The sequence below is a fragment of the Sebastes fasciatus genome, chromosome 13 (assembly GCF_043250625.1).
Source record: "Sebastes fasciatus isolate fSebFas1 chromosome 13, fSebFas1.pri, whole genome shotgun sequence".
NCBI lineage: Eukaryota > Metazoa > Chordata > Actinopteri > Perciformes > Sebastidae > Sebastes > Sebastes fasciatus.
Window position 1 is genome coordinate 22,689,658 of NC_133807.1, and position 26,268 is coordinate 22,715,925.

The window sequence follows — 26,268 nt, forward strand, 5'->3', positions numbered from 1 at the left end:
TAATTTTGGTTTTAATAATATATCTTTCAACCATTTTTCTTCAAATCTAGCAAATTTTTCTTCTAATTGTGTTCATGCTGCATGATGAATTATTACTATACATATGCAAATCAGCTTCCTCAAAAATAGCATGAAGTTCTGTAGGCCATGGAGCATTATGTGATTTACTCCAAAGAAAAAACTAAAGTTATTGATACAAATGGTGTATATTACATTACTGTAATTATTTCATGTAATATGCTGCCTGGATAATGCTATTTATCAAGCTCCTGGAGGGTTTTTAGGCAATTCTCCTTCACAGCCACTTGCAAATTATATACTCTATCTTACTTTTTTTTATATGTGTAAATAAACAAACAATACTTAATAGGATTATTTTTTGACAAATTGTGTTTTCTTCTCCCTGACGCTTGGTCTTTTTTTATTAGCTCTTTGGCTCTTTTAACTGCGTACTTTTCTAATGCAGGACGAGGCTGTTTAGCAGAGAGGGAAGGCTCTGTGAATATAACTTGTGTTCAGGCTTCACCGTGCCCATATCCTGTGAGATTTTGTGTTAGGTTTGTATTTTAAATTATAAATAATAACAATCTTATTTAGTTTTCTTCACAGAAATGAATGAAATGCTGAGATATAGGCCAACTTTTAAAAAAGCTGTCTTACGCCCCTTAAAATCAAGAAGGCCTCGCGACCCCCCGTGAAGCTTTAGGCGACCCCTACTAGTCGGGAACCCCAGGTTTGGTACCAGTGACTTAAAGCACAATATAAGCTGGCTGGAAAGCAGGTTTCATGTCATCATTTGTACAATACAAAACCAGTTGGACTCTGAGCTTGGAGATGATGTTCCCATCTATACTCATGTTTATTTCATCTCTTATAATAACAGAAGCCATACATAGCCCTATACAAGAGGAGACTTTACTCTGCCCATATCTTGATGTAGGCAAATGTAAGCACAGCACTGTGTGGTCTTTATGTAGGAGATTTCATTAGGAGGTTGTATACACTGCAGGGTGCCTCGGCCTGAAAGATTTGCCTCAGGCAACAATCGATTTATGGAGTCCATACTCTCGGCTTAGAGAACATGTGGTTTATCTCTTTAGAGAATACTCCATCAGACACATCTTTTTCTAGCTTGTGCTGTGGTTGTATTCCAATGCGATTTTTAAAATCAGATTTTTATAAACATCACACTGCTATATGTCTAAACTTGGCTTCAAAACAGCTCTTGTGCACATACTGTTCCTATTCAAATCTGTTCCTCCATTATTTTCTCTCTTTTCTTTTCTTCGCGTCGCTGGACGACATCCAGGCCGTGTTGACGACAACGTGAGCCTGCTGTCTTTCATTTCTGGGTTTTAGAACCAATATCAGTGTGAGCAAAATCCAATTTTTGCACAAGCAGACCTGTCAGTTGACATGGCAAGCATGATTGGATGATTAAAGTTGCATTGGAACAAGTGTGACCGTAGGCGTGAACATATTGCTGCAAAAGGGCTCTTTTTGTTCTCCAGTCAGTCAGTCTGTTTCCTTCTCGGCTCCTCCAGCCTTCTCGAGGCTTTTCAATCTTTTCTTTCCTCCGCTTCTCTGCAGCCTTTAAGTGTTTTGTAGGAAATTTGATTGCTCAGATCCGTTTACATTCACTCACCATCTGCTGAATTTGGCTGCAACTGTGAATCAATTCTTAATGTTGGCAGCTTTGCATTCACTTCTTGCCTCCTCCATTTCTCTGTGCCTCCATTTCATCTTTTTTGTGGTCTCTGGCGTGTTTTGATCTCTAAACACTAAACAAAGCTGTCAATAAAAGGCAGCTCACAGAGGAGACAGACACCTCCAATAACAAAGAAAGAGCCTGGGTGTGTTTCTGAATAAAAAACATGGACTGAGAGCAGAAAACTGACAGCAAAACACTACATATTCTTTGGAGTAGTGAAATTAGGGATTTATATTGGAAGTTAATAATGAACAGCTCTTAAATTAGGTATGAAATTGTCTGCTCTTGAAGTAGCAGTAGTAGTGTAGTTACAGTATGAACAAAATGTTTTCATTTGCTGATTGATTTTCATACAGAACCAAATAATTTATACTTTGTCTCGCTTTCTAAAGAGAATACGAAATAAAACAGATATTTAGTAATCAGGAAAAATGCCATCTTTGGTGGAATTACGTTGTCTCACACACACACATAAAAATCTTAAGCAAACAAAATAACCTGTTATAAAGGCTCAGAATATTCTGCACAGAGGCACAGTTTGGAGAGATTTGTCTTAATAAGGCTTCCTGTCTTAAGGAAGTGGAGATAACTTGTACCACCAACATTTTTATTATATTTTTTTAGCATTCTTATAATTGGAGGATAAGGTAAAAACCATAGACTTTATATGAAGTGAACGTAATCACCGTGACGTCACTCAGTGGTTTGTGAACTGCCGTTTTGAAGCCTTGAGTTCAGCATTCTAGCCATCACCATCTTGGTTTTTGGCAACCAGTGACACAAGAGGATGGAGCTAAGTACAACAAAATGCTGAACAAGACGTTTTCAGGCGACCATAAAGGTTATAATTAACTTTCATGAACTGAAAACACACTGTGAAAGGGTTAAAGTTGTAAGACGAAAACACGGACAACTCCCAGACCGGACAACGCCGTGGTAGCAACCTGTCAATCACAAGGTAGCCACGCCCTAAAGCATCCCCTGCTTTATGGTCTATTTGACTCTCAATGGGACCATAACTTACTAAATGAACATCATGCTGTATTGAAGAAGACTTGAAACTAGCGATTGAGACCATAAACTCATGTTTACAATGTTTACTGAGGTAATAAATCAAGTGAGAAGTAGGATCATTTTCTCATAGACTTCTATACAATCAGACTTTTAAGGCACTTCCACATTGGCTTCACTTCTCAGACCCGGAGGTAGCCCACTGGTAACAACAGAAGTCTACAGCCATGTCTGCGGCTGTAGCTACTTGAACTAAATGCTAACATGCTTAATGTTTACCACGTTCATCATCTTATTTTAGCTTGTTAGAATGCAGATTTTCACATTAACAATAAACACAAAGAGGCTGATGGGATCGTAGTTTTGTAGTTTTACCTGAGCTAGATGAAATGTTGAGGAATCACCTAAGTTATTACACTTCATCTTGAGGGGGACATGAATGTATTTAGCAAATCTCGTGGCAATCCATCCTTTAGCTGTTGAGATATTTCCATCTGAGGACACACTGACATTGCCATCCATAGACCTCCAGTATGTCAGGCTACTGCCCGATATCCATTTACCTCTTGACTTTCACCTATTTACCTGTCGTTTATACTGACATGTACTTGCTATGTGGCGGCTCTCTTTCAACCCCTTTTAATGAATTCAGGCTGAACTCTGCATCAACTCTGTCTCTGAGTATTGTCGTTTGATAAACCTTGGCCCTTCCTGCAGCTGGGGTCTTCAGTCAGCCTGCTTTGCTCCTTAAGGCGAGCACAGTGAGTGATAGTGTCCGTGGTGCAGTCAGATGAAAGTGAATGATGGCTGATGGATGCTATGCACTGACACTGAGTTATTACTCAGAAGTATAATAGCTTGGGAGATCCGTGTCCCCTGTCATTCATGGGAAGTCATAAACATGAATGATGTCCCGTGGATTTGTCAGAAGAAACAGGGTCAGGGACAGCCAACAACACATTTGTATATATTTTTGGATGATTGGGTGTCCCACAACCGGAAGGATCTACTAAAACATCCTTGAGCGAGATGCTTAACCCCCACCAGCAGAGAGTGAATGATCCCCTCAAGGCAACGAACAAACAGCTGTTATAAAAAGAGAAGATGTTGTACAGAAGATGTTTCTGAGATGGTGTACATTTCAGGGAAGCAAGAAATTAATAAATGTCTCAGGCCTGCAAAAGTAAATTCTTCTCTAGAACTAGGATCATTTCTCTCCCATGTATTAATGCAAACATAAACGCATAAGAAGGAAATGATTCAAGTCCAAAAATTGTAATCTATTTCCAAGAGAGAAGGAGGGAGCAGCTGGAAACAGACTGCTCAGCCTGCAGACCAGCAGTCACCACAGGTGGACAAGAATATTGGTGTTGAAGTGAATCATTCGTGTCAACTGGGAGACTCACTTACAGATTATCAAGGGTTCATGTCAACAGCTTAACCCAAATAAATCCTTAATTAGAATACGGAGTCGCTCTGTGCATCGCGAGGGTGCAAGTGTGTGTGTTATATCACACACATTCACGCCAACACGAGCACAGACGTCCCCGCCTCCTCTTCCTCCACACGAGCTCAGCCAAAATCATCTTCTCGGCGTTCAGTCACTGTGATGGCAAGGATGTCTCTACTTATCTGCAGTAAACAAATCCAACTGCGGCTGGCAGCGGCATTTGGCGTCTGTGTGTGCTCTCCTTCCTTCCTGGCAGCACGGAGCTTGGACGGTGAAGTCAGCGGTTGCCCCTCTAAGATGTCTGACTTAAAGAGCGACGCCGCCGCAGGGCGAAAGCCACATTTCATTACACAATGCTAATTAATTTCAGCGGGAAGTCATGCGTGTTTCAAAACTGATTGACTCATTGTCACACCCTAAATAGATGTCCACGACTCGTGATGCTCTAAGTGCCAATTTCACGCTACCTACAGGGGTGGAAGTTGAGCTATTAACTTGTTTAAAGTGAAATGTCAGGTGCCAAGCATTGGACGACTTCAATAGGACAGCTGTTAATCAGTCACTCATTAGTGTTGTTGCGTTGCATTACATCCTCAAGGGACCTGTTTGTGATTTACGTTCTATTAATACCTCACTTCGAGTCTGTTTGTCATCTCTATTGTGAGCGTTGACATTGTCAGCCCTGACAAAGCAAAGGGGGGGGGGGGGTGAACGCGGTTGGCAGGTCTCAGGTCTGCTTTGGCCCGAGACAATGAGCTTCACAGTAAAGCCCGGCTTCTGTACAGGAGCAGGCTAATGCTCTTATGTCCCCCTTCATCTCGTTCCCTCTGTCCCGCTTTACCTCGCTTAACCCATTTGTCTTTTCACCATGCATCCCCGGCGTCTCTCCTCTCAGGTCAATTCTAGCTGAGCACAGAGAGCCATTATTCATGGTCAGTCATAAATCACCTATCTAATCAGCTCCTGCACACATCACCTGGCGGAGAAGTACATCCGAGCACAAGAAATCAATCTCATCAATACGTGAAGAAATTGTGCGTTTTTGTGTGTGTGTGCGTGTACAGTAGTAATTGACCTTTGTGTTGAAGTCTGTAAATCTTTTTTCGCTCTGTGGGGGGTTGTTCTCTGCCGTCCACTGCTTGTTAGCTTCACATCACTGCTGCCTCTCACTGAGAGCAAAGTCCTGTATTGAATAAGGGCAAGATAGTATGTGTGCACTGGGGCACACAAACACAAAAGATGCGATTTTTAAGCATTTCTATTCTTGTCGTAGATAAATTGAAATTAAACATCATCATTCCGCCCTCATTAGAAAACCATGATTTGTTCCAAAAAGGCCTAAAGCGTGATTGTCTGCGGCATAAAGTTGACACCAAACAGACATTAATTACTACTTCTTTTGTGCTTGTTCTGTGCTGAGCTAAAGGCTTCGTTAACCCTTTCCTTCATTTTAGAGTTCGGTTTGGAGTGCCCCTTCAAAATAAGAGCTAGTGTGTGAGAATAAGATGCTAATTGTGGTTGACTTGACAAAAGAAAAAAAATATTTATTCAAGATTATTTATGGGCATTTTCATTTCATTTTTTATTGGACAGTTGACAGTGAAAAGGCAGATATGAAACGAGGTGAGAGATGAAGATGAGATGTAAAGGCCCACACCGGTGACTTTGTGGTTAGTTGGTATGCCCTGTAACCATTCAATTATCACGGTGCTCAGAAGCCAACAATAGGGGTGTTGAGGACCACCTTTGTTCTTCCTCAAGTGTTATTTAATAGGAGACTATAATCATTTAAATGTTGCTTTATCACCATCTGTTATTTATACTTTTTTTTGCAGTTATAAGTACAGTACAGAAATATCTTTGTTTAGATACACTACATTTCCTATGAGCGTGTAGTCACAAGGGCGAGAGTTTTATTTTAAAAATTGACGCAGAAAAAAATATACACACCTTCGTCCACACTCTCCAACATCTCTCTCTCAGGTTTTTGAAGTCTAGTTTGATCTTGAGTCAAACACTGTGAGTTGCACAGTATGGCGTCTTTGTCTTTGTTTGGAAATCGTTATCTCTCCTGTTTGTCTCCCAGCTGGCTGCCATGGACACTCAAAACAGCTGCTATGTACATAAACACCATTCCCACTGCAAAGCTCCACCTTCTGGTTTGTGAGACAGGACAAGTGGTACTTGAGTTATATGTATACAGTTTCAGGGGGCATCTGGAGTTGAACTCCAGAAGCGTCTGAGCTGCTGTTCAATGAACTTCTCAACATCACATTCAACACAGTGTTTGAGATTTTGGCTTCAGCAGATGACAAATAGAAAAGCTAGAGGAGCAGGGGGCACCCAGAGTTGAACTGGGGACCTCTTGATCTGCAGTCAAATGCTCTACCACTGAGCTAAACCCCCTTCCACATGTAACTTCACATCTGATATAATCATATCTCACAATAGGAATGGGACACAATGATTTTTTTTAAGATGTTTTAATCTTTACTTTCTTATTTGAATTACTAGAAATGTTTACCTGACTAAAGATGTATTCAAACAAAACGAGAGAAAAAAATATCACTCTTTGGTTTGTCTGGTCATAACCTATAGAGCAGTTGTTCCCAACCTGGGAGTCGTGACCCCCCCAAGGGGTCACAAGATAAATCTGAAAGGTCACCACATAATTAACAGGTTTTTTAAGTGATTTTTTTTCAAGTAAAAATTCCCAACACTCAGCACCTCATTGTGAAGATGTGCTGCTTTTCTTTGTCTCATGTGATTGTACACTGAATATCCAACACGTTCTCATCCCATCTCGTCACATACTGACGCTTGGTTGGGACCCCTTGGCGTAATTTTCTAACACACTGGGTAGCGCAGCTCGTAGCTAAAGGTGCTAATGCGCGCTAACAGTGAAAACTACAACAACAATGCTGACACAGCGGCGCCGTCGGAACGGATTTATCAGCTGTAATCACCATATGAGAGCAGTGCAGAGTGATGGTCATGAACTAGCCAGTGTTGTGAATTCAAACAAAAACAGTTGCTTTAGTTTAGGCAAGAAAACCACTTATTTAGGTTCAAGAAAAAACATCATGGTTTGGCTTAAAATTACTACGTTTGTAAAGTGAAAGTGAAACTTAATGTTGTGAACACAAAGACAAACAAACGGTGTCCTGGAGGAAAAGCCCTGTATTTGCTGTGTTGTTGGATATGAAGACATCGCTTTAGGCTTTAGGACATTGTGACGGGCATTTTTCACTATTTTCTGACATTTTATAGACCAAAATGATAAATCAAGAAATTAATTGACGGATTAATTGATAAAGAAAATGAACATTAGTTTCAGTCCTACGTTATATGTAGTAATCAAGGTCAAATCTGTTCCCCAATATTGTGAAAAAGCCGCTTTTCCCCAGGTGTTATGGTTGGGTTGTGTAGCTGGTTACTGGCTCACAGGCATCGTACTGTATATACATGACCTCCAGCAATGGAATGAACCATTATTCTCATCCAGTGGCTTGCGGCGTATGTGATGTGTATAGAGCGTCTGTCCTTATGGTCCTTTGTGGATGATGATGAGGAATAGGAAGTGGAGATTTTGGAGAGGGGGATGGGGACGGGGAACAGTAGTGAGAGCAGAATGAGGGAGGTTAGCGGCAGGGTGAGGGTGTGCTGGGATTCGTGGGGGCGGGTAGCGAGGGCCCACAGGGAGGAAGGTGGGGGATGGTGAGGATACTGTGCCGAGTCCCCCCGCTTTCTGATATTATAATACCTCTATACTGTGAGCTCCATTTTCTACCCTTAGTGCCAGGCTATGAATGGGGATGTTGCATGAGAGGTTTGTTTCTGCACAGCGCTCGGTGCCATGGGCTGAAACAGGGCACTCCATTCATGCACTCTCTCTGTCTCATTAGACTGTGGGCGCCATGCGTGTTTAGCTCCCTTTGTGTGTTTAGGTATACATGCATGCCTGTTTGTTACAGAGTGTGAGAATTGATTGCTTCGCTTGCAGGGTTTTCCTCTGTAACATATGTGTGCATCAGGCGTAGGTCAGCATCTGTGTCCGTGGTCTTTTTTTTAAAAAAATTCTCCTGTGTCACGGATAGACGACAAAGGATGAGACCTCATATCAGGGAAGGAGGGAGGAGACTACTCTCTCCAAATTCAGTCAAGATTTTTCCCGCCCTCAGGCCAGTTGTGAAACACGCTTTGATGGCCGCGTTACCCTCGTTTTCGCCTCGTACAAAAACAGCTCCCAAACGGTGCGACCCGTATTTTAGAGCCCGCTCCGAATCCTTGACCCGGAAGCTTGGCTTTTGTTTTCACTTCATAGAAATGTTGAATTGCAACATGCAGAGTGGGGGGGGGACTGTTTTGAAACGCACCATCAGCGCTCTCCTCCGAGTCATCTCTCATCACCATTCTGCTCTTTGTATCTATCAGTCTTTCAGACAGCAGAATGGCCCCTACAGTGTAGACTGAGGCTGAAAGCTGCAGCTGCTGCACACACTGAGCAGAGGCAAGGGACAGCACTCCCCCTGCTCCTCTACACACACACACGCACACACACACATACAAAGAGAGAGAGAGAGAGAGAGAGAGAGAGAGAGAGAGAGAGAGAGCTGCTCCTCCCTGTTTGTCTGATGTTTTGCTTTGCTTTAATAGCAAGACTGATGCCATTTAAATCTTTCGCTTCAATTCACTCAATGCAAATCCAGCTGCATAAGTGGGTTACCAAAGTCCTTTACAAAACACATAGGCGAGGATGCAGCGAGCCTATACAACCGGTTCAACTTCATTTAATCTAATGTCAGATTTATCTAACCAATACATCAACCAAGCGTGAAAGAAAAAAAAATTGCAATCTTTTACATACTGCTACAATTATTTAGCATGTCGAAATGAACGTGCACCCATTTCCACTTAACATTTGACATGACCTTGATGAATTTGGTGGTTTCATGTATGCAGTGATTTTCCTGCACTGCGTTTCAGAGGGAACTATTGTACTTTTTATTCAACTACATTTATTTGACGGATGTTAATATTTACTTTGCATATTAAGATTTTCCACGCCTTAAAATATGATGTCATAGATTAAATGACACAACAACAGTATTTAAAGAAGATGTGTGAGATTATGTGACTATGTGACTGGAGGTCAAGGTGATGAGTATCATTAAATATTTTTGTCCTAGCTTGCTTAGTTTGTTAAAATATTTGTGGCTACTTTTAAATAACTTCTGAATGTTTACCAGCTTATTTGCTCATTTGTATATTTCTTTATTTACTTTTTTTCCCTTCTTTATTGTATTTGCCCAGAGTTTGATTTCAATTATTGGGCAAAAAGTTCCACTTTAATTCTGTTTCTTTTGTTTTCTTACACGTGTATCTATGTACACAAACCTCTTTTAGGGTGAAGTTAAAGAATAATGATGCAATACAGTATACAATATAATCAGCCGATTAGACTGTTGTCAGGCCATTAAATATGCGTTATTGGTCGCTATAAGCACCATAGGTGTGGGTCAATAGGGGCCTACTACACCCATTAGTAGGTTTTATCATCTATTCACATGGTAGATCACTGAAAGAAGGTATAAAAGAAGATAACAGCGACCTCTAATGACCGTAGTAATTCTGACAGTAAACTCCAAAACACAGGGCTTTAACCCAAGAGGCGGGGACCGCATCCTGTGTGAAACCAACAACATGTAGTTGTCTTTGTGTTCACAAGCGTTAAGTTTCACTTTCCCTTTTGAAATGTATATATTTTAAGCCAAAACACAATGTTTTTTACTAACCTTAGGTGGTTTTGTTGCCTAAACCTAAAGAAGCGTTTTTGTTTGTGTTTAAAACGTAACGTTTCATTCAGTTTTACGTGCTGCTTTTAAGTTTAGCGTTCACTTTTACAATGTAGTAGGCGTTTTAGGCCCCTACTGACCCACATCTATGGTGCTAATAGCGAGCTTATAGTGCTTATACAGTAGCTTATAACGCCTATTTAACAGCCTGATAACAGTTGAATCGGGTGCAGCATAATGTAATGAATCATTCTGTATTATGAGTACTTTTATTGTTTCAATTTGTGCTGGTATAAGTTCTCTACTTAAAATTTAAATTTGAAGTGCAGAACTTTTACTTGTAATTAAGTATTTTCACATTCTGTTATTGCTACTTTTAGGTTAGTTAAGTAAACAATCTGAGTACTTCTTTCACCGCTGATGATTGTGATCCTATAACAATAATAATTTTTCATATATTTATAAATCAGCAGTATCATGAAATACTCTTTGCTCTTTAATCGTCAAGTTTTGTTTCATATTAGTGAAACAATGCCCACAAACACTTCCAGTGTGCACATACACATTCATAAACTAAATCCAACTTGTACTCTCCAATTCCCATTTCACGGCACAAACAGATACAGTAGATGATGGTAATTTTGGAACCAGCTGTGGTATTTATACATATTTGGGATGTTATTTAAAGAAACCTTTCGTCTCCTTCATCCGTCTTCCCTCTGCCCGGCTTTTCAGCTCCTGCGGTATTAAAGATACGCCGCTGTAAGTGAAGTCATCCCTAATCCCATATGTGTGCTGTACGGCCTCTCAGACGTAGACTCATCAAGGTGATGGTGCTGTGTGATTTGTTGGATATTATTAGCATGGTAATAGGGTCTTAGAAGACACGGAACGAGAGGGAGCGGCACATGCTGTGCATCCAGGTGTGTGATATTTAGCAGCAGCAGCAGCCGCCTCAGGAGCAGATCTGTCAGACGAGTGAACACACACTGTAATGAAAGACTGGCCACTTCCCTGGAGAATGGGAATAATATGAATAAGAATAACACACATGTACAGTAGTTTGTGAGCACACACATTCAGAGGTTTAAACAAAAACACGCACATTCCCTCTGCCCTCTAAACCCGTCACCAAAGGCAAAGGTGCTCTGCACATGCACCTACGCATGTAGACACACACATCCACACGTCGAATACGCTCCATCCTCGCCTGAAGACACAACAAGAAACATCTAATTCTGAGTCACTCTCAGCCTGACTCACACCCAAACACACACATATATATATATAAATATATATTGAGTTTGTATATATATATAAATATATATATATACAAACTCAACCACAGAGTAGCTTTTCCCCTCAGGAGCACTTTGCTATACCAACGCCCTTTAACTTGGTTACTGGGACAGATTTTTACCTCTAATTCCTCATATATTTTATAGTCAATACACACACAAACACTGCCTTCATTCACACACAGATCCTCAGACTCCTCCTCTTCCAGCCCTCCCTCCCTCCCTTCCTTCCTCAGCTCCTTCCTCCCTCCTACTCTTCCTCCTTCCTTCTCTAATGAGTCTCTGAGAGTGCAGGTGAGCCTGAGCCCGAGGAGGCGATGCACACGTGTGCATGTGTGTCTTGGCATGCATGATTATGGATGATAATGTACACATGCTCAAGGAGACGCCCGGCCGTCCGTTCACCTCAGGTTAACTCGTCTCCTCGCCGCTAATTAGAGATGAGAATCTTAAAGGCTGATGAGTTGAAGGCTCTTTATGGCAAAGTATGAAATGAAGTGTGGCTCAGTCCTGCTGCTGTACATGTGATGGAGACACACACATTTCAAAGAACGTTCTGTACTCCAATGAACTATATGGAGCTCCGAAGAAAAGGTTAGGAAAATAAATTAAATGCATAAACTACCGCTGAGCAAGGAAAGATGTATTACAAAGTATTAACTATTATGTCTGTGCAAAGCAAGAAACCATTATTAATGATGAGAGGACGTCCAGAATTGAACCAGAGACCTCTTGATCTACAGTCAAGCCACTGAGCTATACCCCTTTAGACTAACTTCTAAATTTGTACTAGTTTATTAGGCTTGCTTTGTTATGCTCCAGATGTAAACAATATTCAACTACCACAAACAGTTGTTCTTTTGATTTACCAGAGTTAAAAATATATATATAGTATTGTCACTAGTTTGCAAGATTTTCATCATTACATCTTCTGACCACTTTGCTCTGCAGATATAGAGCATACTGTGCAAAGGAAGTTCAAAAATCTGTAAAACTGAGTTTCTGCACAAAGAATCACACAAAAGCACTTTTAAACCTTGCGTTTACCAGAGATGTACTCATAAGTTTCTTGGAAGTCATTCAGCATGAAAAAGCATTAAAAAGATGACTAAGAAATCTTAGTTGACTAAGACCAAAACAGCTGATTAGTCGACTAAGAGGGGGTAGCCATAGTTTTATTGATAACTAACCTATAGGTTTAATTTTGGTTATTTTTTGTCCTTGTTAAACACCTTTCTTCTGTCCTTACCACTCGTGCATGGTGTCTTTTTTTTCAGCACAATATGAGCTACAAGTCTGATTTATCATATTGTCAATTCAACAAAGTAAAAAGCTGCCAGAAACCCTAAATACAAGAAAAGATTACAAATAATTAATGATAATCACTCAAACTATTGATAAGATTTTATAAGATTGAAAACAAATATTGTAGCCTATAACTTTTTATACACACAAATACAGCTGAAAAATTTAAGAAATAAAACTATAATACAGTCTATTTACATATAGAGTGATTCAATTCCAAGTTATGTTACTGTAAATAAAACATGCTCAGTGTATTCACTAACGAACACACACTGTCTCCAGTTTAAAGCAATACATTTTAGAGTATAAATATGAAGGGTGTTGTATTCCACATATGGAGTCGCAGCTATGATTGTATATAATGTGTGTTATCAACAGAGGGGGCACTAAGAGTTTGTGTTATGATCCAACACCGAGCTACAGTATAACCACAAGAGCGTGACAGTAACAATATAAGATAAAAGAAGTGTATTATAAGGTGGTGGGATGCAGGGTTCATATAGTCTTTGGTGAACAAATTAAACCTAAAAGAGTTATATGGAAAAAAGTGAAGCAGAGATCAAGCCAACATTATCAGGATCTGTAGAATATAGTCTACAACAGCCAGTTTAAAGCTGCGAGCTTTGACGCCTTTTTCACAGATCTGTAAGCTCCTCTATTGTTTGCTGCTATGTCAGCTTTAACATGCCGGACACGTACACAGAGCAGTGTTTACATTAGTAATAAAGAGAGGGGGCACCCAGAGTTGAACTGGGGACCTCTTGATCTGCAGTCAAATGCTCTACCGCTGAGCTATACCCCCCTCATACATAGTGGATATATGATTTGTAATTTATTATTATGATGATGATTTATTCGCCAACAGACGCTCAACTCAGACCTTCAACAAAACAGACAGCTACTGAGTCAAGGAGGAGGAATCATCTTTTCTCTCAATCCCAGATATATTGACTTTGTGGTTTCACTCATGAGCGTCTGAATGGTTGATAATGCACATGTGCTTGTAGATGCCGTAGCCTCCATTCAACCCGTGTTAATTAATTTACTCCACAGAACAAAATGAACAAGGGTTTAATATTCCCAGGGACTTTTCTTGCAGTCAAGGGTGAAATAAAATATTGAGACACTGTTGTACACAACATAGTGAACTCACACCTTACAAACTGCTCTTTTTGTTGTTGTCTTGCCAAGTAGTCACACCTAATATTATAAAGAATAGACATCTTTATGGTCTACTTGCTTGGAAATGTGTCTTTGGCTTCACAGACATACTGTACATACACTTAAAAGCTTCCTTTGCCATGGGTTAAATTACATGAGATTAGGAAAAATAAATAAATAAATAAATAAATAAATAAATAAATAAATAAATAAATAAATAAATAAATAAATAAATAAAAATAATTATCGTCGTCCTGAGGGGAGTTTTTCAAATTCATTAAACAGAGGATGTAAAGGGTCCTGAACTATTAATGTTGCTTTCCTCCTGGTTTGTGTATCATACAGCTCCACCAGCTGTCTCCGGGGGTTCCCTATAATCTTGCTGATGAATATAGTACATTTTAGAAAATATGTACATCAGATTTCTTACTGTACATGAACAAAATGGACTTATTACTGAAAGCATGAGTAAACAGATAAGACCAAATAGTATGTTGTTTTCCTCTGGTGTGCACCAATACATTCTCAGCCAGGATTTCCATAAACTGCATGATATTGGTTGGTTGGTTTGTTTATTAGTGTGCAGCACTATTTATAGTGTGCATTGTTTATGGTATGCTATCTTTAGACCCTACATCCATCTATCCATCCATCCATCCATCCATCCATCCATCCATCCATCCATCCATTACCCTATACTGTGTATCCGGCAAGATCTACACATACATATGATCCTCTCTATGTTGAAGGGATCATCTGATGAACACAACAAAGGCACTGAAGAGTGAAAGGGGGTATAGCTCAGCAGTAGAGCATTTGACTGCAGATCAAGAGGTCCCCAGTTCAACTCTGGGTGCCCCCTGTGGAAATATTGTGTGCTTGCACACAGTGTATGAGTCCTTTATGCTGTTTACTGCAGCCTAACAGCACAGATGATGATTTTCTGTCGTCTCTTATAAAGGCTGGAATATCTCAAATGAATAACAGGAATCTGAGTCCTGACATTGAGATTGAGAACCACTGGCACATAACTCATAACATTACATAACATCGCAGCCACAGGTGTCAAACTGTGTACTAGTTCGTTCTGAAAGTCTACAGGTTTCCGTTCCAGCCAGACACCACACACACACACACACACACACACACACACACACACACACACACACACACACACACACACACACACACACACACACACACACACACACACACACACACACACACACACACACACACACACACACACACACACACACACTACTCTGCAGGTAATTGTACTAATAAATCCCCCCCTCTGGCTGCAGCACTAATCAGCGGCAGCGATTACACAGTACTAAATAAAACGATCGGAAACATGCTGTTTAACCTGCGGTGAGCGCTTTGCATCAATATTGATTCACTGAAGTGGTTTTGTACTGAGGTAACAGTTTGTGCAGATACTTCTGCAATTAAACAGAAGATGGTCTATAAAAGCATCAACCGTTTCACGTAGAATTGATATTACCTTACAGATGGCCGAGTTAAGTAGTTAAGTTAAGAACCAGTTAATTTTTTTCTTCTTCTGTTGATACATTTATTCTGGCTCATCAATTAGTTTGACCAGAATAAATATGTGTTCCAGTGCTTCCAAACCATGTTGACACCTAGAGGTCATACTGTATATGGGATCACAGGGGACACACAGATATGACCTGGGGAACATTGAGCTTCATTCAGACTCTTGTCAGGTCTTGGTTTTTTCTTAGATAATAGTGCACTTGTTCTCTCAGAAGTATTTAATAATGTGTTTCAATGTCTTTGTGTGGCTATATCTTGGCTGTTAGTATTTGCGATCTCTGATAAACTGACCTATAGCCGTTGTAAGTTGTAAGACGAAAACACAGACAACGCCATGTTAATGACCTGTCAATCACAAGGTAGCCACGCCCTTAAACATCCCCTGCTTTATGGTCTATTTGACTCTAAATGGGACCATCATTTACTAAATGAACATCATGCTGTGTTGAAGAAGACTTGAAACTAGCGATTGAGACCATAAACTCATGTTTACAATGTTTACTGAGGTAATAAATCAAGACAGAAGTAGGGTCATTTTCTCATAGACTTCTATACAATCAGACTCCTTTATGCAACCAGAGGAGTCGCCTCCTGCTGGCTATTAGCAAGAATGAAAGTTGAATGCACTTCAGCATTGGCTTCACTTCCCAGGCACAGAGTTGCCCACTGGGGAATATCCAGATTTGAACCAGGGCCCTCTTGATCAGTAGTTCAATTTTCTACCACTGAGCTATATTGTCTGACTGTCACAAACTGGATGACAGTTATGGCTGACTCGAGACATTATATGTCTCAATCCTTCTACTTCAAACCAATACAAGTTGTTTTGTGTTGGCCAGTGAGTGAACTTATTGACCTACAGTGCTTTAATATCTCACTGAATCTGCTCACACTTTGTTTTTGGATGCACTGATCACTGAGTAAACAAGGGAGACAACCAGAGATGTACAAGAGACCTCCTGACCTGCTGTCAAAAGTTTGACCAACGACTTATACAGTACAGTACCAGTGGGATGTAATTAGGCTAAATGGTGTCCGAACATTCATTCCAAAAGAAGCTGCTCAACCAACCCAAACACACCAAGAAAGTCTCTTATTCCCTGGTAGCTCTCTCCATGCTGGGCACACAATATGGTCTCTCTCTCCCTCTCTCTCTGTCTCTCACACAGTTTATCCTGAACTACCTCTGGTATTTAATTCCACAGCTACATAGTTTCATAAAGAGATCAGAAATCGTTGTTTATGTCATTTTATGTCTGTTGCCACTTTAATATTTACACCACACACATAGTTTACAGTAGCAGCTACTGTTGTGACTCTGAATGTGAAATATGCAGACAGCGTCAAGAGGTTCAGTTACTGTCTGACTAAACATTAGAACTGCAGAAGATGTGACTTACAGTAAAGAGATGACCTCATTAAATTGAGTTTTTACTCTCGTGAGGTGATGCCCGTTGAAAGTAGAGGTTGTAAAGATTTCATTTTATTTTTTCCCCCTGAGCTAAGCAGTGACATCTCCTTTGAAATGCACGTCTGTTTGTACATCAGTAATTGAACGCATCACCGTTCATAAGGCAACGCTCAGCACTGACCGTCTTCAGTTCAGTAGTACTTTCAATGTGTTGCTAGTCCAAGCTGTTTCGTTCAGTTCAACACAAAACTAGCCTATACAAGCACTGTACATAAGAGCTCAACAGCCTATTATCAACAACAGACTTGTGAGATTGTGATTCGTTTAACGAGGGAGTAAGATACTCTGTATCACGGCTGCTACAGCGCTCTCAGTCACCAGTGTTATGGAGCTGAGCTCCACTGCTAAAAGCTACTGATTCAGTCAGTGACAACCGTGATTCAGTACAGTTGAAACGGGATGTTGGTGTGGGACACGACACTGAGTTGATTACGTTAACTTGATAGCAGGGGAAGAAGTGTTTAAAAAATCTTTGTAGTTTTTATTGGTTGGAGTTTAGTCAGTCCTCGGAAAGTTTACCATCAGGTAGTTGTCATTCAAATTCAACGATCTGGTGGTAAACTGAGACATTCCTGACCTCACGTGTTGATGAGGACTGTGTTGTCATCTTTAAAGATGTCAGATATCAGGGCACCCTGGTAGAGCGGGTGCCCCATGTACAAAGGCTGAGTCCTTACTGTAGCGGCCCAGAGTTTGAATCTGACCTGTGGCCCTTTGCTGCATGTTGTCCCTCCTATCCCCCTTTTATAACTATCACTATCAAATAAAGTCTTAAAATCTTAAAGAGATGCACTGTTTCCCAGGAAGTTAAACTTTTCCATGAAATCCCCATGTCATGATGACACTGCTGTCTAAGACTTAATGCACATCAATAGCAACCCGTCAGTCTACAACTCAGAAATAGAGAAACTGCTGTAATGACCTTGAGTGGAACCATACTGCGAAGAAAAAAAAATGAGAAGAATCTGTCAGTCAATCCTCTTCTTAACATTGCTTTGATGTTTACATGGACGATACACTGTCAAATGAGCCAAATTAGTTTGGTTTATGCAGACAGGCTGAAGGATTATGGGAGTTAAGAAACCCCAATCTCCTCAATCCATCTATGGGCCGTCTGTTTAATGACATGCTGATGTATGCATATTTTTTGAAGGCTGTTTATATGCACACAGAATATGAACTATTTCAGACAAAGTGTTGATAAGTTGGTTCAAATGTCAAACAGAGAAACTCTTGCTCTTTATGCTGTGGAGCGGGAAGAGAAATGAGAGGTTTTGCAACGTAATCTGACATGATCCTCATGTTGTCAAACTACATGTATTACTGTATGTATTTATATGTGTGTAATGTAATGACACACACATTCATTCAATTATTTCAATACTGTTTCATGTAGTTTTAGCGTATACATGATGAGATTTACGCACTGAGTCGTACCCACTGAAGGTGTTTGTTTTATACCTGTAATCTGGGAACGTTTCAGTGGCCACTGAAGCTACACAAACTCATCTCTACTGGTTGGGAATATTTCAATGAGGTCCGATCAGTCTTAGCTGTGTATGATGAAATATACAGAGTTTGTATTACAGTGCCAGTCAAGCGATTTGCACCGCATCATTAACTCTGGTCTCTGTCTAATATATCGTCTCTGTGAGGAAGCCAGCAGACCGTCCCATGTGTACACCAACCACAGTTTACAGACACGTGATATTAACAGTCTTTCTAGTGCTGCACTGAAGACAAAAGACATCATCATTATGAGTTGGCTCTGAAATGTCTCTTAAGAGTTACTGGAGACGGCAATGACAGCAGGAGGAGCTAAAGCCTTATTGGTTATATAGAGTCGGAACAGCTGATCATAACTATTAGCAATAATACTCAGTTGTACCATGTGATGTTAACACTGCTACGGTTGTAGCATAATGTATACATAATATACTGTTTTAGCTGTTGGTGTACAAATAAATCAACACCCTTAACCGCTTTATACTAACATGAAGTGAAACAGTACGTGCAACATCAGACGTCCATCAACTGTAACTTTGCCAGTTAAACTTCACAAACACAAAAATCTAAATGTCTTTCTTAATATTTATTACTTTTTTTGTTTTCCAAACTTTTTCTGGAGCTGTTTCACCACCACCCACATTTTTATTATGCCTCCACGCCTGGCACAAACGTCCACCAGGACTCAAAGATGAACTGATTACATTTTGGTGGACAAAGATCAAAGCTCACTGTGACCTCCCGTCCGTCCCATTCTCCTGAATGCGATATATCAGGGAAGCCTTGAGCGAATTACTTCAAATTTGGATAAAATAATGAAGTGATGACATTTTGGACAGACATGGATGTAAACTGCAACTTGACTGGTTGGGGGAGGCATACAACCGCAAGGTGGTAATTCTAGTTTATTTAATTTGTTCTCCAGCTGTGAGCTGCTCCTCCGTTTCTTTTGTAAATTGCATTGTGGGAGAATTCTATCCATCAACCACACAGTCAAAAATTCACCGTATGTCTCTTTTCCAGTGCAGAAACACATACTAAAACGAATTTGGATCCCAGGTGAAACCACAAAGTGAATTTCTATTGGAATGGCCACCAAATCAAAGTGCTCATGTATAATATAACTTAAACCTGGCTGTATTTTTCCACTACAAATATTCTTCCCCAGGGGGCACCCAGAGTTGAACTGGGGACCTCTTGATCTGCAGTCAAATGCTCTACCACTGAGCTATACCCCCTTATGTCAAGACTTGGCAGTGACAGCAATAAGGAGTTATTCCACTTTATGTCAGCAGAAAATGGAAGTAATAAATCATCTCTATCCCTGTGCTGGCTGAGTCTGCAAAGTCGACCTCGACTGTGGCATAAACAAACTCACAAAGCAGATATAAAAAGTGGCTTACATAGCGATTTTGTGTTTTATTCACAAGGTAGAGTTTGAACACGGGGAACCGGGCCAGAACTGAGCTGGGGACTTTTTATTTTGCTGTCAAAGCACTCATAGGAAAAGGCCTTTAGTCTGATTGACTGTGAATAGATGCCATTCTTCTTATTTAGTACGCATATTATAGCCATATGTGCATCAAAATCAAGATCACATCTTTTCTATAAAAAAATATGTATGACTGAGGAAAGCGCTCCATGAAATACACATCAAAAGGAGATGAGGCCGTCAAATTATTCAAGGTTATTACAGAGATGAAAAAATACATTTCACCACTTATCAACTTCACATTCATCCAATTGCGATAGCTGTACATTAAAGAAAAACATATTTAACGGAAGCTGTGGACTTTGAGCGACATGATATGAATTTAAAGAGGATTTATACCCTCTGATTTCTCAGCACATGATCTGTGAAATTTGATGATAGCAATTGGTCCGCTCAGAGGAGAGAGATAAGAAAAGAGGCTGAGATAGCGTGCAGTGCTAATTTGAGCAACCACCGCTGGTGAGTGGATTTGGACAATATCAAACGAACAACTTTTATTGTTCGTAGCGTTGCATGATAATGACCCTATGCGAGGGCTTTAGGGAGGAGGCAGAGTGGCGGAGAGAGGAGGGCATGCAGAGGCTGAAAGTGATGGGGAGGATTATGACCAAGTGGCCATATATCTGCAGGCACAGACTGCAGTATGGGCGGTTGACATCAAACATCTAGAAGAGCCAGGGTCAGCTGATTATTTGGATGTTTCCCAACTTTTATCTCAAAGAGTTCAGTGTCCTTTTATGACTTCTACAGCAACTTTCTGTGTGAACTTGTTAGTTGTTTTTTATGGTTGGCCGCTCACTGGCCGTCTCTCAGAACTGCAAAATCTACTGGCATTCATAACATGCAGCATGTTGGGCATCAATTATTTCTTATGCTTTGACACATTGGACTTGGTATGAAACTAATGACCACTGGTCTGAATAATACTGTACAGTATTGATATTGGTTTTATAAGGCAAATACTGAATGTTTAAACTAGGGTTTGTAATCTTATTAAAAGATATTTTTGTTATATTTGTTGAAATTCTCTTTACATCCCAACAGCAATCAATAAATGTAATGCTCTGACAAAAAAAAGAACAAAATCCCCTATATGTGGTTATCTCAGGGCTGTAATAGACCCGTCCAATCATTTAATTTGGGCTGAATGTAATGGACGGGCTACCTGCCTGTCTACCTGCGAGCATTCTGCCAGTGCGCTCACCGTCTTCCACAAGCTGCGAGCTCGACAGCTATGACTACTAACAGTAGCCATGTTTGTTGTTTACGTTCATTATGATAATTTTGGGGGAGCTGCTTTGGAGGGAGATATGAAGGGACGAACTGTCAGTGATGCCGACTTGGTGACTTTCTTGGGAATTTATTCAAATTTGGGATGAACTGCTTAGATGTTGGGGGTTAAAGGTCACTTTAACAAAACAAGATTTTGTGATCATAACTCAAGAATTCATATTCTAATTATGACAATTTCACAGAAATGTCTAGCAGGATAAAATGTTGTTTATATATATTATGTTATATATATGAAAAACAAATGTGAACAGTATAGGCTATGTACTGAGCGTGACATTTTATAATTGAACATTTTATTATTAGCACTAAACACAAAGAAGCAGTAGCTGAGGATGAGTTGAAGGAAAAGTTAACAGAGTTTGGTTTGTCCGTTCTGGGCTACTGTAGAAACATGGTGGACTCCGTGGAGAGGACACGCTCCCTATGTAGATATAATCGGCTCATTCTCAGGTAATGAAAACACCCTAAATTTGATCCTGATATCCTCATCTCAAAGGCTTTCTACAAGTAATTTGCTTGTTGAAAGAGTAGAGTGCTTACAGTGTGTGTGTACGTGGGAAGTGAGTGATGAAGCAAGAGAGAGAGCGGCGACGGGAGCGAGTAACGTTATCGACTACGACCCAAGCAGGAAAAGTTAAAAGTGTTTGGTTTGTCCGTTCTGGGCTACTGTAGAAACTCCATGGAGAGGACCTGCTCCCTATGTAGATATAAATGGCTCATTCTAAGCTAACGAAAACACAATTCTTATTATCAGGTGATTATACACTAAAGAAAACATACTTATTAATATTGAATTCCATTTCTGCCAATAGACCCCCCTAAATGTAACACACTGGTCCTTTAATTAGGATCTACTGGACTCAAAAGGCTACATTAGATGCACTATAACAGTGTTACGAACACATAAAGGCCAGACCTCTAATTGCTACCCTGACTCTCTCCTGAAAGCTGCGTCCTGCCGCGCTACTTGGCCAGAGGTCTCACTACGTCTTTGAGTCTTTTACCTCCAAAGCCACGTACTTCCTCTTCCACCCTATCACTGTCTGTCAGTCAGACTTCCCCTCCAAGGGGAATTAAAACCCCACCACCTCCTCCTCATCCAACACATACAAACACACACCCATCCCCTTCCCCAACCCCCAACCATGACCCAGTTTGAAAGGGGATGAGGGGTAAGTGAGGACCATTTTGAGTACCAAGGGGAGAGAGACAGAAGATGCTCTGCCTCCCTCATTGCTCTCTCTTTCAGGAAGAGCTCACACTTGGTTAAGCATACACACTGAGGCTCTACATGAGAGAAGGGCCGCGGAGCCGGGTGTTTTGTTTTGAGTTTTTTTGTTGTTGTCTGGACGTTGTTGATTTTAGGTCAGGGCTGTTTGATGTCAGGTGAAGGGGTATGTAAAGGAGGCTAAGTGGGACGAGGGGACAGAGATGATGAGGGGCCTCAGGTTGAGAGACAAAGGACACAGTACCTGGTATCTGGGAGAGAAGGAGTAGAGTGAGTATGCTGCTTCATCACTTTACTTTGCTGCTTGTTTGTTGTCTGTATCTGCTCTGTATTTTTGTATTTAATCATTTGAAAGCGACTTTAAATGAAGACAAATTTGTAAGTTAGCAGTTCTATCAGGAAGCCAGACCTCTTGACCAAAGGATAATTATTTACAAGGTCTTCCTGAACTTGTTCATTCTCTTTTGGGGAACTTAATATCACCAAAAAAAGGACGATTTACATGGATTCTTTCTCTGCACAAAGCTGAAGAAAAGGCACAGATGCACAAAGAGAGAGGCTGCTCCTGCCTCAGAGATTCCTCCTGTAACATATGGAACCGGTTTACCGTTGCGTTTCTCCCCTTCGGACACTGTTAATGAGGGAATTTTTAGTTTCCCACGAATACTGAGAGAGAAACGCTCCTTCCGAACCCGCCTCCCTCCTGCAAAAAATGAAGAAGAAGAGCTCATTCATCCGTCTCAGCAAAGACTTCCTCTTCTCAAGATTGTCTCACAGGCCGAGGTTCAAGTTTGACCACAATGTTTAGTTTCTATTTTTATCCCTCACTAGTGAGGTTTTTTTTGTGATTTGAATTCCTTTACGTCTTCTGTTACACGTTTTGAGAGCCAGAGGCCCAAATTGGGGTGCACTGTCTCAAACCTTTGGAATTTATCATGTATTTGTGTGTCATGGCTGCGAGCATTGATCATTCTGCAAGTAAGTTTCATGTCTGTGTTTGTGTCTGTGTAAATACATGCACTACACAATCTGGTAGAGATTAGTGTATGAAATGGATGTGATTACCAGCTCTGATAACCAACTCAACTTAATGCAAAGTCACTCTCTGCATGCATGTTTTTAATCCTTTCCATGACTTTTTTGAACAAAGTTGCTGCTCAGAAAAAAACAAACAGACAACCAGAGAAGTTGATAAGAAAACCATTTTTAGCTATGCTGGATTTTTTCGGGGGGTGACTTGAATATCCCTGAGTGCCTAACAAAGGAGCTTATCCAGCCTTCAGAGTAGGAGAAGGGGAACCACAATATGAGAAACCCCCTGTGCTTTTTAAGCCGAGCGTTTGCTGGCGGTCGCTCCTCCACACGGCGCTGTTATAGCGGTTATCTCTACTCATATCGTGAAATCACAAGCAGAGGCTGGTGACCTTTTTCTGACATAAATGTGTCGGTTTAATGTGGGATCGCTTAGCATCACAACAGCCACGATTTAACCCACATGTGTCGATCCAGGGGGTTGTCATGGACAGATGTCTGGTCAGCTACTATGTGAGCAGATTAGTTTGAGTCCGTGTGGGACAAGGTGGAGGCTCGGAGGGGCATCAGTGAAGCCTGAGGACGCCGCTGGCAGAACAGAGGGAGAGGGCAGCGTGGCAATGACCCAAAAATAAGAACAAGACAGGAACATCGGCCCCTAACAGAACACGCTCAGAGGTCCCAGTCACTTGTCTCACTGCTCTCTGATGCTTTTTGTTTAAAGGAAGCATTTGTGTTTCTGTTGACCGACTCTATTGTGGAATTAATGAGATTATAGACACTAAAATCATCTCTCGTTGGCTTGGGGTTGCCCTGATATAAGAATATATGAATTAAATTATTTATTTTTGATGGCTGTGGTTAAAAAGAGGCTCCCAAACTCTTGACTACATGCGGCTCTCAGACAGAAGGCGTCATTGTGCCACAATCCTGATATCATCTCAATTAATTATTAGCTAAATTGTCCATTTTTGCAGTATAAAGGTGTTTCTTTTTTTATGTGATTAAGCTTTACAAAGCCAGCATATTAAATCTCGGCGGGGAAGACAGCTTCAAACTCTGCGCCACGAGTTTGGCTTTGGTCTGTCTGGATCTTCACCGATTACATTTAGTTTCTGTTAATATAAAATGTAAAAATGTGGCTTCCTCACACAGGGAGAAAGATATTTGTGAAGCAGCAGCGTTATTAACCTCTCTCTCTTTTTCCCGACTTTGCCTCGCAGCTGGACACAAAAATCGACTTCACAGAAACGACTGTTGAATATATTCAGTTTCAGTATTAAGTTTGAATAGAGAAGGTTTGAGGTCTTTTTGAGTGGATAAATAACCCTCAAACTGTCTGGGTTTACTGACTCTAGATCTATTTTGAGCTCAAAATATATGCAAAATAAACATTTATATTTTTTCTTGAATGAAATCTGACATCTTGCCACTGTTCCAGAAAACTAATTTTGCACATTTGACAGAAATTACAGCTCATATTTATTCTGGTAATACCATCTAAGAGTGACGGTTATGTTTTTTGTTGCTTTCTAGTGTTGTGCTTAGTGATAATGTTTTAATACTCATAGCTTTTATAACTCAAGCTCCCTTGTGCAACATTCATGCCATTGCTTGAGATGTTATGAGAGATATTTAGAAAACAGACTAAAAGCATAAGAACTTGTTGCAGCACTGACGCAAATACGAATTTGATAATGTAATATGGGCACAATTTATTTGGGCACTAATTGCATATGAGACAAAACAAATCATTCATCATTCTTGTTTCCATTTTTAAAATATGAAGGGGAACGCCTAGGTGCTAGCTGTTTGGAAAAGGTTGAGAACCACTGGATTAATGTAACATTCAGTGGTCGTGTAAGGGGATGCTTTGTGCCAGGGAGTTATTAAATGTTGCAGACAGACCCCATAAAGCAGCACTGCGCATAAACAAAGAAGCAATAATCACTTAACAGTGTAATGTGAGGAGTGTTTTAACGGCAGGATCAGGGCTAAATCAATCTTAGCTGATGAAACAATCACTATAAAACAAGAGAGATCTAATTGATAATTAGCATGATGGTGAAGCAGGAAATGTTTACCCCAAGCCTGCGCTGACATTCATAAGTGCATGTTTTCTGTGAGCTAACTGATGGATAGTGGCTGTCTATGGATGAGTACTGTGTTGGATAAGCGGAGATAAAACAACATGAAAAACGACTAAGAAATGATCCAATAACTACTTTACATACAGCGACCATACAATATTCATATTATGAACAATAAGGTTTTGCGTAGCAGTTTAATATGTTTCATTTGTCTACACATGTGCTTGTTAGTATGCTTCACTTGATTAAAGTTCATCCAGAGGCAGATAAATCTAATATTACATTACATACACTCATTAGAGCTTTTTGCCTCCCGTTTACAGTACGTTCATTATCTAAACTGCCCGTGGCCTGTTTATTAATATGAATGTGGCTTTGTGTGTGTGTTTATACATGAATCTGCATTTATGAAAGCCAAGCGGGAATAATATGTAGACAAACAGTTTAGAGGCAAAGAGAGTTTTTTAAATTTTAAATTCCCCTTTATTAATAGTGCAGTTTATTAACAGTCTAATAGAGAGAGACTCTGAGGAAGCGTTATCCCTCAGACCATCAGGACGGTGACCTCTGACCTCTGTATAACCTCTGCCTTGTCTACTGTATTGTCCTCTGTGAATCCTCTGCATTGCACTTTTGCATACTTGCACTTGAGCGTGTGCAAAATTGTATTGTATACTTGGCCTTACATGTAGGCTACATTTTAAATTTTCATATTCTGAAAAATTGCCCTGTACGGGCAAATATACACAATTTTAATACTTATATTACATAAATTCATATTTTTTTAATCTTTTTTAGAATTCTTGTTTTTAACTCTTATTCCTATTATAGTTATTTATTGCACAATAGCCTTTTTAAACAGCCA

The 26,268-nt window shown here is 40.3% G+C and overlaps 1 protein-coding gene and 4 non-coding genes across 7 annotated transcripts in view; 2 read left to right on the forward strand and 3 right to left on the reverse strand.

Annotated features, from left to right (window-relative positions):
- gjc1 (gap junction protein gamma 1) overlaps window positions 1-26,268 on the forward strand; it is a 53,230-nt gene that overhangs the window by 17,829 nt on the left and 9,133 nt on the right. The window contains exon 1 of one of the 3 annotated variants that reach the window (XM_074656275.1): window positions 22,270-22,551. The exons of the other annotated variants lie outside the window; for them this stretch is intronic. The gene's annotated coding sequence lies outside the window, so the exon portion shown is untranslated. Of the gene's footprint in view, window positions 1-22,269; window positions 22,552-26,268 lie in introns of those variants that run through there. 3 annotated transcript variants of the gene reach the window in all.
- trnac-gca (transfer RNA cysteine (anticodon GCA)) lies at window positions 6,507-6,578 on the reverse strand. The gene has a single exon. It is a non-coding gene; the product is annotated as a tRNA-Cys (tRNA).
- On the reverse strand, window positions 13,301-13,372 carry trnac-gca (transfer RNA cysteine (anticodon GCA)). The gene has a single exon. It is a non-coding gene; the product is annotated as a tRNA-Cys (tRNA).
- Window positions 14,522-14,593, forward strand: trnac-gca (transfer RNA cysteine (anticodon GCA)). The gene has a single exon. It is a non-coding gene; the product is annotated as a tRNA-Cys (tRNA).
- trnac-gca (transfer RNA cysteine (anticodon GCA)) lies at window positions 19,435-19,506 on the reverse strand. Its single transcript has one exon. It is a non-coding gene; the product is annotated as a tRNA-Cys (tRNA).